Source organism: Monodelphis domestica, chromosome 1 (assembly GCF_027887165.1).
Source record: "Monodelphis domestica isolate mMonDom1 chromosome 1, mMonDom1.pri, whole genome shotgun sequence".
NCBI lineage: Eukaryota > Metazoa > Chordata > Mammalia > Didelphimorphia > Didelphidae > Monodelphis > Monodelphis domestica.
The window spans coordinates 579116728-579128446 of NC_077227.1; positions in this window are offsets into that span (position 1 = coordinate 579116728).

Consider the following 11719-nt stretch of genomic DNA (forward strand, 5'->3'; position numbering starts at 1 on the left):
CACTGAACTCCTTTTCCTTAATTAAAGAGTAGTTTTTCTTACTATTTAATAGTTCTGTGTATTTTTTTTTCAGTTTAACAAAAGCATTTCTTTCAATATCCTCATTTCACAGATCAGGCAGTTGAGACTGATAAATGTTCATTGACTTGCCCAAGGTCAAACAGGCAAGATTTGAAACATGACTCTGTCTCCAAGTCTGAAACTCTCATCACTACACCATGCTACCAGGATTTGAATTTCCTACCTACCAGATTTTATGAACAGTTTAAACTATGTTTAGACTAGTACATGAAATAATTTGTCACTTTGAGACATCTTTTTAAAGTACATGATCCTCTACTTCTCTTTTTCTTGTTTTTGATAGTTGGGCAAATACTTAATACATCGTGCCTTTTGATTTTAAGTATGTATAAGTGATCAGATGTATTTCAGAACCATCTGTCTCTTGAGTTGGAAAGTGACCACTGGAGATTTGATGAAAAACATTCTGCTCATTTCTGATATTTCAAAATTCCAAATATATAGGCTCATGTAGATAAAACACTGGACACAGAATGAGGAACACTTGATTTCAAACTTGGCTCAAATGCTTACTAGCCAGGTGATCCTGAACAAGTCATTTTAACTCTCCGAGTCTCAGTTTCTTTTCTGCAAAATGAGGTTGTCCTCAATGGCTCCTAAGGTCCTTTCCCACTTGAAATCAATGATTCTACTACAAAAGTATCATCCCTTGTGATATTTAAGTTATTCTAGACTTCTTTTATTTCCCCCAAAACATTCTGTGTTAAATTTAAGAAGGGAAGGGAAGCTTCCTATCTGTCACATCAATTTTCTGGTTAGATATAGGCAGACCCAGACTCATGTTTCATCCAGATCTCACCCCCAAGGTTATGTGTTCGAAGCTTGGCAGAGGGAACAAGCTCCTTTGAAGGTAAATGATTATAAATGTAAATTTCAACCCCCTGTGGGGCTGCTCTACAGAGAAGGATTTCTAAGGTTGGCACAGCTCAGTGGTAATTATCTAGAATTGAGCACAGTTTCTGTTTCAAGGGGAAAGACATTTGGCAGCAGCTCCTGAGGGCTTAGAAAGGCCACATCATTTTCTCCCAGATATGCCAGAATCTCTCATTTCTCAGCATGAAATGTTAATGCTCTTTGCTCCCCCATTCCTCCTCTCTCCCTCCTTCTCATCCCCCAATTCACACTGATCATTTTAGCTGAGGAACAGGTATGTGTTGAGCTCAACCATTTCCACCTCCTGCTACCAAGGGGCTAAGATTCTGGGAGTAGTTCCTAGATGTCAACAGAATCCTCATGCCAACACATGCTGAATAGGTTTCAAATCTTCCCTGCCAAACATGTGTTGAACTTACAGGGATGAGCCAGGGTTAATCAAATAAGTGAATTCTAAGTTTTCTGCTTCCTCCCTTAAAAAAAAAAGTTTGCTTTTGTCAACTAGGAAAAAACGCAGAACAATTAAATAGTCAAAATCACTCTTTAATCAAGGGAAAAGGGGTTAGCGCTACTCGACAACAGAGCTTCTTCTCGAGAATGCACAGAGTCTGGATGCCCTGGTCACTGACCCCTGCACTCAGGATAGACTCTGAGGAACAAAAGAATTTGGGGAACCTATATACCACTCTAGATGACCTGGGGGCTTGGAGTGAGAGGGACAGTTGACTGGCTTTACAATGGTAAGAAAGGAAAATGAGGAGTTCCAGATAGGCATAACAGTGAGGGGCTGATGCCCTACAATGGACACAAAAGGGAAAGACTCAGCCCAGGGCTGGGTCTGCTAGGCCATGGCCCTTAGCCTAGGGGGAGAAACCATAGGGACAAAAGGGATACTTAATATTGAATGGGATTAGTTGGTCTCACCCAAGCTACCAGAAAGTCCATTGTCTGGTGAAGAGGGACCTTCCCTCAGGGGGAAACCTCTCCTGTGACAAGGTCAAAACCTGGGGTTTCTACACTCAAACTAAATAAACTGGGGATCTCTAGATTTCCATGTTGACATTTTTGATTTGAGACAGTAATATAATTATGTATTAAATCTTACTGGGTTCCAAGCATGATTCTAGCCAATATAAGGGAAAAACAAATAAAGGAGCAATATAGTTCTACTGTGCTAACGGTTTTTATAGACTAAATGGAGAGGTAAGGCACTGGGAGGACTAAAGGATATGTGCTTCTGTTGGAGAGAGTTGTCGGTGTGGAATTTAGAAGCCACCAAACTTGTAGACTAGTAAGATTAGATGAACCCCAGTTTAGTTGAGGTGAAAACCCCCAAATTTGACCTTGACACATGAGAGTTTCTCACTGAGGGGAAAATTCAACCTCAGAGTCTCAGTTTAACAATAGACTTTAAAGTAGTTTAGGTGGAGAGGGTCAATTCCATTATATGTTAAGTATCTCTTTTATCCCAATGGTTTCTCCCCTTGGGCCAAAATACTTTACCAAGGTAGCCCAGCCCTTGGCTAGATCTTTCCCTTTTGTGTTCATTATAAAGCATATACCCCTCAAGGTTATTCCTCTCTGGGACTCCTCATTTTCCTTTGTTACCATTGTAAAGCCAATCAACTATCCCTCTCATCCTCAGTCCCCATGTTCCCCTAGAAAGGTATATTTAAGCTTCCCACTTTAATGGCTCTTTGGGAGTTGTCAATCTATCCTGGTTGGCTTTCCCAGTGGTCAGGGTCTTGAGCCTCTATGTGGGTGTATATCATGCACAGCTCTGTGTGGAGGCCTTGAGGAAAGCACTGAAGCCCTTTCTTTTCCTTAATTAAACAGTGGTTTTTCTGACTACTTAATAGTTTTGTGTTCTTTCCCAGTTAACAGAGTGAATAAGAATAAAAATCATGCTTGTTTTCCTAGCCTTTTGAAGTTTACAAAGTGATTGTTTTATAAAAATCTTGCAAAGTATGTAATATTAGCTCCATTTTGCAGATTATGAAACTAAAGAGCAGTGTTGTCACAGAGCTGTGGAAGTACAGTAATAATAAATGTGGAAGCTGGTATTTAAACACATACTCCAAGTTCTAGATTTAGGCTGTCTCTCAAAAATCACTGGCAAACTTGCTCTTTGTGGAGGCAAACATTTGGAAAATGATGGGATGTCCTTTGACTGGGGAATGGCTGAACAAATTGTGGTATCTGTTGGTGATGGAATAATATTGTGCTGAAAGGAACAATGAACTGGAGGAATTCCATGTGAACTGGAACAACCTCCAGGAATTGATGCAGAGTGGGAGGAGCAGAACCAGGAGAACATTTTACACAGAGACTGATACACTATGGTACAATCAAATGTATTGGACTTCTATACCAGCACCAATGCAATGATCCAGGGCAATTCTGAGGGACTTATGAGAAAGAACACTATCCACATCCAGAGAAAGAACTGTGGGAGCAGAAATGAATAATAAAAACAACTACTTGATCACAAGGGTTGATGGGGATATGATTGGGGATGCAGACTAAAGGATCACCCTAGCACAAATATCAATGGTATGGAAATGACACATGGAAATGATCAATGACACATATAAAAGCCAGTGGAATTTCTCCTTGGCTACGAGAGGGGGGGAGGGTTGGGAGGAAGGGAGGGAAAGTATATGAATCATGTAACAATGGAAGATTTTTTTCATAATTAATCAATTAAATAAAATAAAAATAAATTGACCTAGAGAATTAAAAAAAAAAACACTGGAAAAGCCAGAGAGAGAGAAATCAATGAGTTTAAGGAGAAAATTTCCCTAAAATGAATAATAGAATTTGAAATTGCCCTAGAAGTCATCTAGCTAATCTAAATTTTGTAAAGAGAAAAAAAATGGACATCTAGAGAGGAAAAATGACCTATCAAGGTCCTTATAGATAGAGGTTGGTGCTGGAACAGGAGCTAGATTCCAGGCTTCAAAATTCCCACGCTAGTGACTATTCTCCTGACCTGAACTTGGAAAGGCTTCAAAGATGAAGAAATGGAGGCAAACAAAGTTAAGGGACACCCCGGGTCACACTGCTATGGATTTGTGTTCAGGTAGTTGAGACTTCCTGACCCTAGATCTAGCACAATAGCATTCTACTTTCAACTGATCACTTCCAGAAAAGTCTGGGCTTGACTATTAAGAACTCTGATCAGCTATGCCTACTAGGCATCTTCTTAGTCCTATTCTCTCCTTATATTGCTCTGACAGCATAGATCATTGACACTCAAAATTTGTTTATGTTTATGATGGACTATATGTTTGCTGTCTCACTGATGTCTATTCAAAATAGAACCTGAAATTACATTGAAATATTTTGATTGGGTGATTTGTGTTCATTCTCATTCAGAAAACTTGACTAGTGCTTCATATGGCTGGAAGCAGATGTAGGAATTTTTATAACTCATAGTAGAATGATTTTTTAAACTCTACAAAGTAAAGATAAAGATATGCATATAATATACAGAAAAAACTACAAGTTTTTGTAATTCAGTGTTTTTTGTTTTGTTTTATTTTGTAATTTAATAGTGAGAGCCCTAAGGCTTGATTCAATGGGCCAACCTTTAAATTCAGACTCTGCTACTTAACAACTAGGGCAACTTGAATAAGAATGTTTCTGAGCTTCATTTTCTTCATACATGCACAGATACTATGTTACCTACATCAAATGATTGGTCCTCATTTCTCCTTAGCTACTTTTTCCTTCTTGTGCCAATACTTTCCCTTTACTTCTTGTTTTCCCCTTTCCTCTCCAATGAGTTGCCAAAGATGCATAGATTCCTGGGATTTATAAAAGAGAAACTTTAGAATTGATCTAATCCAATGATTTTTCAAAATATTCAAGAGGTCCCCAGAGTCAAAACTATTTTCTTGATAATACTAAGATGTTTTAGTATTTAGCACAATATAAAAAGATAAAATCTATCTCAACAAAAACTCTTTTGAATTGTGTAAGAATTCTGAGATTTGAGAATCACTGACCTAATCCACCCTTCTTCATATTTCTAGATAAGAAGCACAAAGAAGGGGAAATGACTTACAAAGGGTCAGGTTTCACAAATGATATAGCTAAGATTTGATAGCCAGGCATTTAGACTGCAAATCTATTGGTTCTTCCTTGGCCATATTTTCTCTAAACCTTAATCCAAATATGTTTATATCTTAAGAGTTATTGATTCCACTAGCTCCCACCCTGAATTCTTCCACCCACTTCAAACCACCAGGAATACCAATATGAAATATGACATAATAGTTAAGAGTATGAAGTCTCATAATTGCCATTTTATTGGGTAGGAGACAGACTGGTAGTGACTTAGAAAAGTTAATTAGTTTCTTCAGTATTAGCTAGTTAGTAAGTAGGGGAGGCCAGAATCTATACTTAGGTCCTTTGATGTCAAGCATGAAATAGTTTCCATAATCCTTTATTTTGTCTTGCATAGAAACCACCAAAAATGTATCATGTCTTCAGTCTTTGCAAACTGGTTTTTCCTAAGGAATTTCCTGGTAACTAAGATCTTTCTCTGGCTGCTTCAAAAGAGTTCATTTAATTCATTGTAGACCTAAAAGTAGAATAGATGTCTGTTTGATAAAATGTAAGTGTATTCCTTTCAAGACAAGGAATAGTGAGATGACATTAGAGCATTTCTTCTATCCCTAGAAATCTACTGACACTTCTTATCAGCAAATACTTTACTGTAAGAATATATTTTCCATGACAAAAAAAAAAGGATACCACCATAGAAGAAACAGATGGAGTCTGAATGCAAATTGAAAAATAGCATTTTTTATTTTATTTCTGCCACGAATTTTTCTCTACTGTAAGCAATATTCACAACATTATGAACTTGGAAATATATATTTTATATAATAATATGTGTACAACCTATTTCATATTACCTGCCTCTTTGGGAAGTGGGAGGGAGAGACCATATATTGCAAAATAACATAAAATGAATATTAAGAAATTATATTGTTATCTGGAAAAAATAAAATTTATTAAAAGAAAGAATATATTTTCATAGCCTGTCTGGTTTTAAAATACATCATTTTTATTACAAATCACCAGTTATGTGACTGAGCAAATCATTTATTATTTCTAATCCTAAATTCATCATCTGAAAAATGAAAGAAAAGTGGTAGTGACATGGGCACCATATCCCCAGAAACCCAGGTGAACTATTATCAGGGAAACTCCCTTGCTCCCTTACATCCTTGTGACTCTGAGCCTAAAAACACCCAATGACCACCCCCCCCCCCAGGGTCCTGAGATGACTATCTTCCTTTTATCTTCCTGTAGATTTAAGATGGACAGGAAGAGGCACCTCAAGGCTACACCTCAATCCTATCAGGCTACATCTCAAGATATCTGTTTGTTAAGGAATCTTTATGCCTCCAGACAGACCCCAGTCAGATGACCACCTCACCCCACCAAATGCCTGAGTGACTAGCACACTAGGTCATGTCTACACCATGACATAACATCTGTTGTAAAGAGTATAAAATCCCCAGAACTGATGTCATCTGGGGACAGCTTTTCCATCCATGCTATCCTCATGGGGAACAGCTTTTCCATTCATGCTGTCCTCCCAAGGAACTGCTCCCCATCTTGCTGTTCCACCTTGTTATCCTTGTGGTTATTCTCAACATTACTTTCTAAATTAATAAATTTCTCCTTTTGTTTTTAAGTTAAGTTTTGGAGTCTTGCATTCTTGCAAAAGGTATCCTTCCTGAACCCCAGGGGTACACCACTTCACCCCCATAACATTTTGGCCCCCAATGCTTTTGACTCTCCTGAAAGCTACTCCTGTACCACGGATCATCCATGAGGACAAAGCTTCTCAGGTAGGAAGGAGCCTTTTCTTTGACTCCTGAAACCCCCAGCTTTTGGGTGATATCCTTATGGGAACTCTTTCGTGCTCTCTCTCCCATCAGCCCCAGATCAGTCTGGCCGCTGGATTTGGGGGTCTGTCTATCAGCTTCCCCTTCTGATACTAGAAGATGTTCTGGTATGTGGGAAGTCTTACTCAGTGTTAAACTGAGTGCTCTTGGTTGGGCAACCTCTGTGGATGCACAGTTGTTGACTGTCTTGTGTGGAATTGGCCATTGCGCATCTAAATGGGACAGAGACAGAGAGTGCCCCGAGATTCCCCTTTGGGGAGTATACTTAAAAACTGGAAAAAAATTGACACTAAACAGCTTTAAAAAAAAAGCAACTAATTTCTTTTTGTAATGTTGAATGGCCACACTACATCCTTGGTAAGCAAGAAGCATGGCCTATCCATGGCACACTAAAATTGTAAAACCATCCTCTAATTACAATTGAAATTTTTTTCAGCCTGAGGTCAAGCCAGATAGGGACTAGCCAACCCAATTAAGACAAAGGGCTGCATGCTTGAAGGCCTCTCCTGTTGGGAAGAGATCAAGTCTAAGCAGCCTGAGAGAAAATTCAGCTGGATTTTTTTGTTTATTTGTTTGTTTTATCTCATGTTAAATAGCTAAGCAACATCAAGGGAAAAAAATGAGGAAATTGGCTTTTTGTTATCCTAAATTCTAACACCAGGTGGCAATTGGACATATTTTATGGACAGAAGCCCCTTACCTTTTAGTTTTTATCCCCTCACTAGGCTCCCAGTTCTCCAAAATCTATTCTTTACTTGGATTTTAAGGCAAGGGCATGCTGAGAAATCCAGGTGGAGATGGGGAGAAGGAAACCAGGAAGCTATCAGTTCACTGATCAGGTCTGCCTTCCTCCTCTACTGCAGGGAGGTAGAGGGTTGATTCTGAACAGAAAGACAACTGGTGAGACACCCCTATTTTGGGGATTTTTAAATGTCTTACACTTTTAATACTAAGTTTTTTTTTTCAACTTGTAGAACAACCTATTAATTATCTTCTGTTTTAAGGTAAACAGGGAGAGATAAGAAGATCTGATAAATTTCCTTTCCCTGTCTGCTTGCCAAAAGGAAGTAATGTTTAAATCTGTCTATTAGAGGGATTTATTGGTATTTTATTTCAAAATTGTGATCATGTATATATGTGGGTTTAGAAAATAACATCCTAATTTTAATTTTGTCAGACAGTGAAATTTCAGTTTGTATAGAAAAGCCATGGATCAGTTTTGTAAAATAGGTTTTAGCAGTATAGCCTCAAGAAGAGGGAGTTCCATCCTTATCTATCTTTCTATCATAAGAGGTTTAACAGGAAAAAAAGGGTTTTAGTGTTTAAACTTACCAAAAATTGGTTTTTGTTTAAAATTATCAAATGGTTTTCATCTCAATGGTTTTCATCCCAGTGTATTAAATTTGGTATAACTTTATTATTACATTTAACTTCTTGGTCTCGAAAATATATATTCAGCCTGTTTGTCAAAAGGCTTGCTTTAAGGTTGACTGTGCTTAAAAGGTTTCAAATCTCTAAATTTAAAATAGATCCTGTAATACTAAATGCTTTATGAATTTTTTTGAAATCTTATGTGAGTTGCTGTTGAAATATGTACTATGCTAAAGATACAGTATTTCAATGATCCTTTAAATCAGAATTCATACCTGTCTGCCAATCAGGGGAAGCAGTCGCTGGATATCCTTAACATCTCCAAGCAGGTTCCCAGCTACCTAGGACCCAGGCATTCACTGAGGACATATCCTTAAGACCCTGTGCCCACAGCCTTTCCCTCCCTGTTATCTTAACCCCTTTTCCTTTATCTCTTAACTACCTGACCACAACTATTTCTTTCCTTAAATTTTGGGTCTTCTATGTTTAAAATCATGCATCCCAGCCTGAAGCCCTAGACAATTGCCTACAGTCAATACCTCTCTCTCCTAATGTTAGGCAGGGACAACTCTATGCCCATTCTCAGCTCTGAAGAAGTTACAGAAGACTGAAACCATTGGCTCTTTTCCCTTACATATTAGGAGAGGGGGGAGATGACATGGGCACTGTACCCTCAGAAACCCAGGTGAACTATTATCAGGGAAAATACCTTGCTCCCTTATATCCTTGTGACTCTTAGCCTAAAAATACCCAATGACCCCCCCCCCCAGGGTCCAGAGATGACTATCTTCCTTTGATCCTTTTCTAGATTTAAGGTGGACAGGAAGAGGCACCTCAAGGCTACACCTCAATCCTATCAGGCTACATCTCAAGATATCTGTTTGTTAAAGAATATTTATGTCTCCAGGCAGACCCCAGTCAGATGACCACCTCACCCCATCAAATGCCTGAGTGACTAGCACTCTAGGTTATGTCCACACCATGACATAGCATCTGTTGTAAAGAGTATAAAATCCCCAGAACTGATGCCATCTGGGGAACAGCTTTTCCATTCATGCTGTCCTCCCAGGAACTGCTTCTCATCTTGCTGTTCCATCTTGCTATCCTCCTGGCCATTCTCAACATTACTTCCTAAATTAATAAATTTCTCTTTTTGTTTTTAAGCTAAGTTTTGGAGTCTTGCATTCTTGCAAAAGGTATACTTCCCAACCCCCAAGGGTACACATCTGAACCCCATAACAGTAGAACTAGATATTCTCTAATGGTTTTTATTACTTTAAATTCTATTATCCTATCATTTCTGTATCTGGATGGAGTCATAAGAATAGTAGCAGTAATAACAACTAGCATTTATATACCAATTTAAGGTTTGCAAAGTGTTTTATGTTTGTTAACTCATTTTGATAACAGAGAGGATTCCTTAAGTACCTTTGGTGTTCTAATCTTGGAGCAACCCATGGCCCCTGTAAAGCTTCTTCCATTGGAGTATTCCTCCCAGAACTTTAATTACAAAGTATAGCCCAGGTCAAGTTTCCCTCATTCTTTGCCTGATTCTGACTCTTCTAATTATCTGAATTTCACCACCATGTCCTCAATTCTACCTCCCTAACACCCCATCATCCACTCCCCCATCTTTAATTTTCTTTTTGTTGTTATTTTTTCCCCATTAGAATGTGAACACTGTATTTTTGCTTATACTTATATATCCACTGTATAATATAGTACTTGGACATAGTATGTGCTTTAAAATAGTTGACTTGTAGTCTTGATTTGTCAGGACTAGAAGTAAATTAAATTAGTACTATAAAGTTGGACTAGGGTTCAGGAAGCATCCCTACAACACAGCCTCATTGTGAGAATGGCTCTACTATTAATATGCATAACATCAAGCTGCTGGATTGCTCCCAGAAGCACAATACTGGGTACAATTATCAATGAAGCTTTTACAAAGACTTCTAATTCTCAAACAGGCCCAGAGTATTCATTTTAATAGTAATACCAGGATGATTACTGTGGTGCATATTTTACTTTCTCCCCACCATGAGTTACTCTTTTTATTACCAGGTCAGATTTATAATTACATGTTATTTTTTTGTTTCTTTCAAAGGCCAAAATGGAAAGCTCAATTCATTTTCATAGTGCCTATTAATTGCTCCCTCCAATGCCTCATCTTTGTAGGAAGGTCCCCCTACGTTTCTATAAACACAAGTTCTATCAGATCCAACTTAACTGGAAAGTCTTTGAATATAGTCCTGGAGTTGGACATAGTCTCTATACCTGAGCAAAGTTCTGAGAAGTGTACTGCTAGAGGATTGTTGATATTTTTGACCATAGAAATTCAGATATACCATTGGATAGGGAATGGACAGATTATGATTTGTGTTGGTATTGTTGGAAAGAGGAAGGATCCTTATGGATCACATATTTAGAGCTGTATGAGACCTTAAAGATCATGGAATTCAATACTCTTATTTTTCAGATGAAGAAATTGAGACTCACAGAGGTCAAAGTGATTATCTCTGGACTAGACACTGTGTCTGAGGCAAGATTCAAACTACATCTTCATTTTTCATTCACATAATAAAGAAAAGGGGAAAAGAAAGAGGTACAATGGGGAAAAATTTTCCCATAAAAGATGTATGCAAAGAAGAGTTGTTTTTGTGTTGTTGTTTTTTGTGTTTTGTGTTTTATAAAGGGGATATAAAGGAGTATAAAGGAGGGAATAATGGAGTGGAGGATGTCGGGAAGTGCTTTAATTTCACTCTTATTGTCACTGATTCAAAGAGAGAAGTATATATATATATAAATATATATATATATATATAAATAATTAAAAAATACTCAGGTGGGTATAACATCTATTTTATTCAATGGGGAAGTAAAAGGTGAAAGGAATAAGAAATATTGGGGAGAAGATGGTGATAAAAGAGAGGGCAAATTAAGAGAGGCACTGAACAGAAGCAAAACAGACTTTTGAGGAGGGACAGAATAAAAAGAGTAAGAGAAGGACATATTGAAGAAAATAGGATGAAAGGAAATGCATAGTTAGTAATCATAACTATTAATATGAATGAGATGAGCTGACAAATATAATGGAAGCAGATAGTAGAATGGATTAGAATGAGAATCCAACAATAGGTTGTTTATAGGAGAAAACACTAGATAGAAAGACACATACATACATAGTTAAAATAAAGATTTGGGGCAGAATCTATTTTACTTCAGGTGAAATAAAAAAGGCAGGAGTAGCAATCATCTTAAACAAAGAAAAAACAAAAAAGACTTACTTAAAACATAATCAGGGAAATGATATTTTGCTAAGAGTTATCATAGACAATATAATAATATAATATGAATCTCTATATAAAAAAAAGTTTCTCTTATAAAGGCCTCATTTCTCAAATATAGAGAGGATTGAGACAATTTTTAAAAATGAGACATTCCCCAATTAATAAATGGGTGAAGAT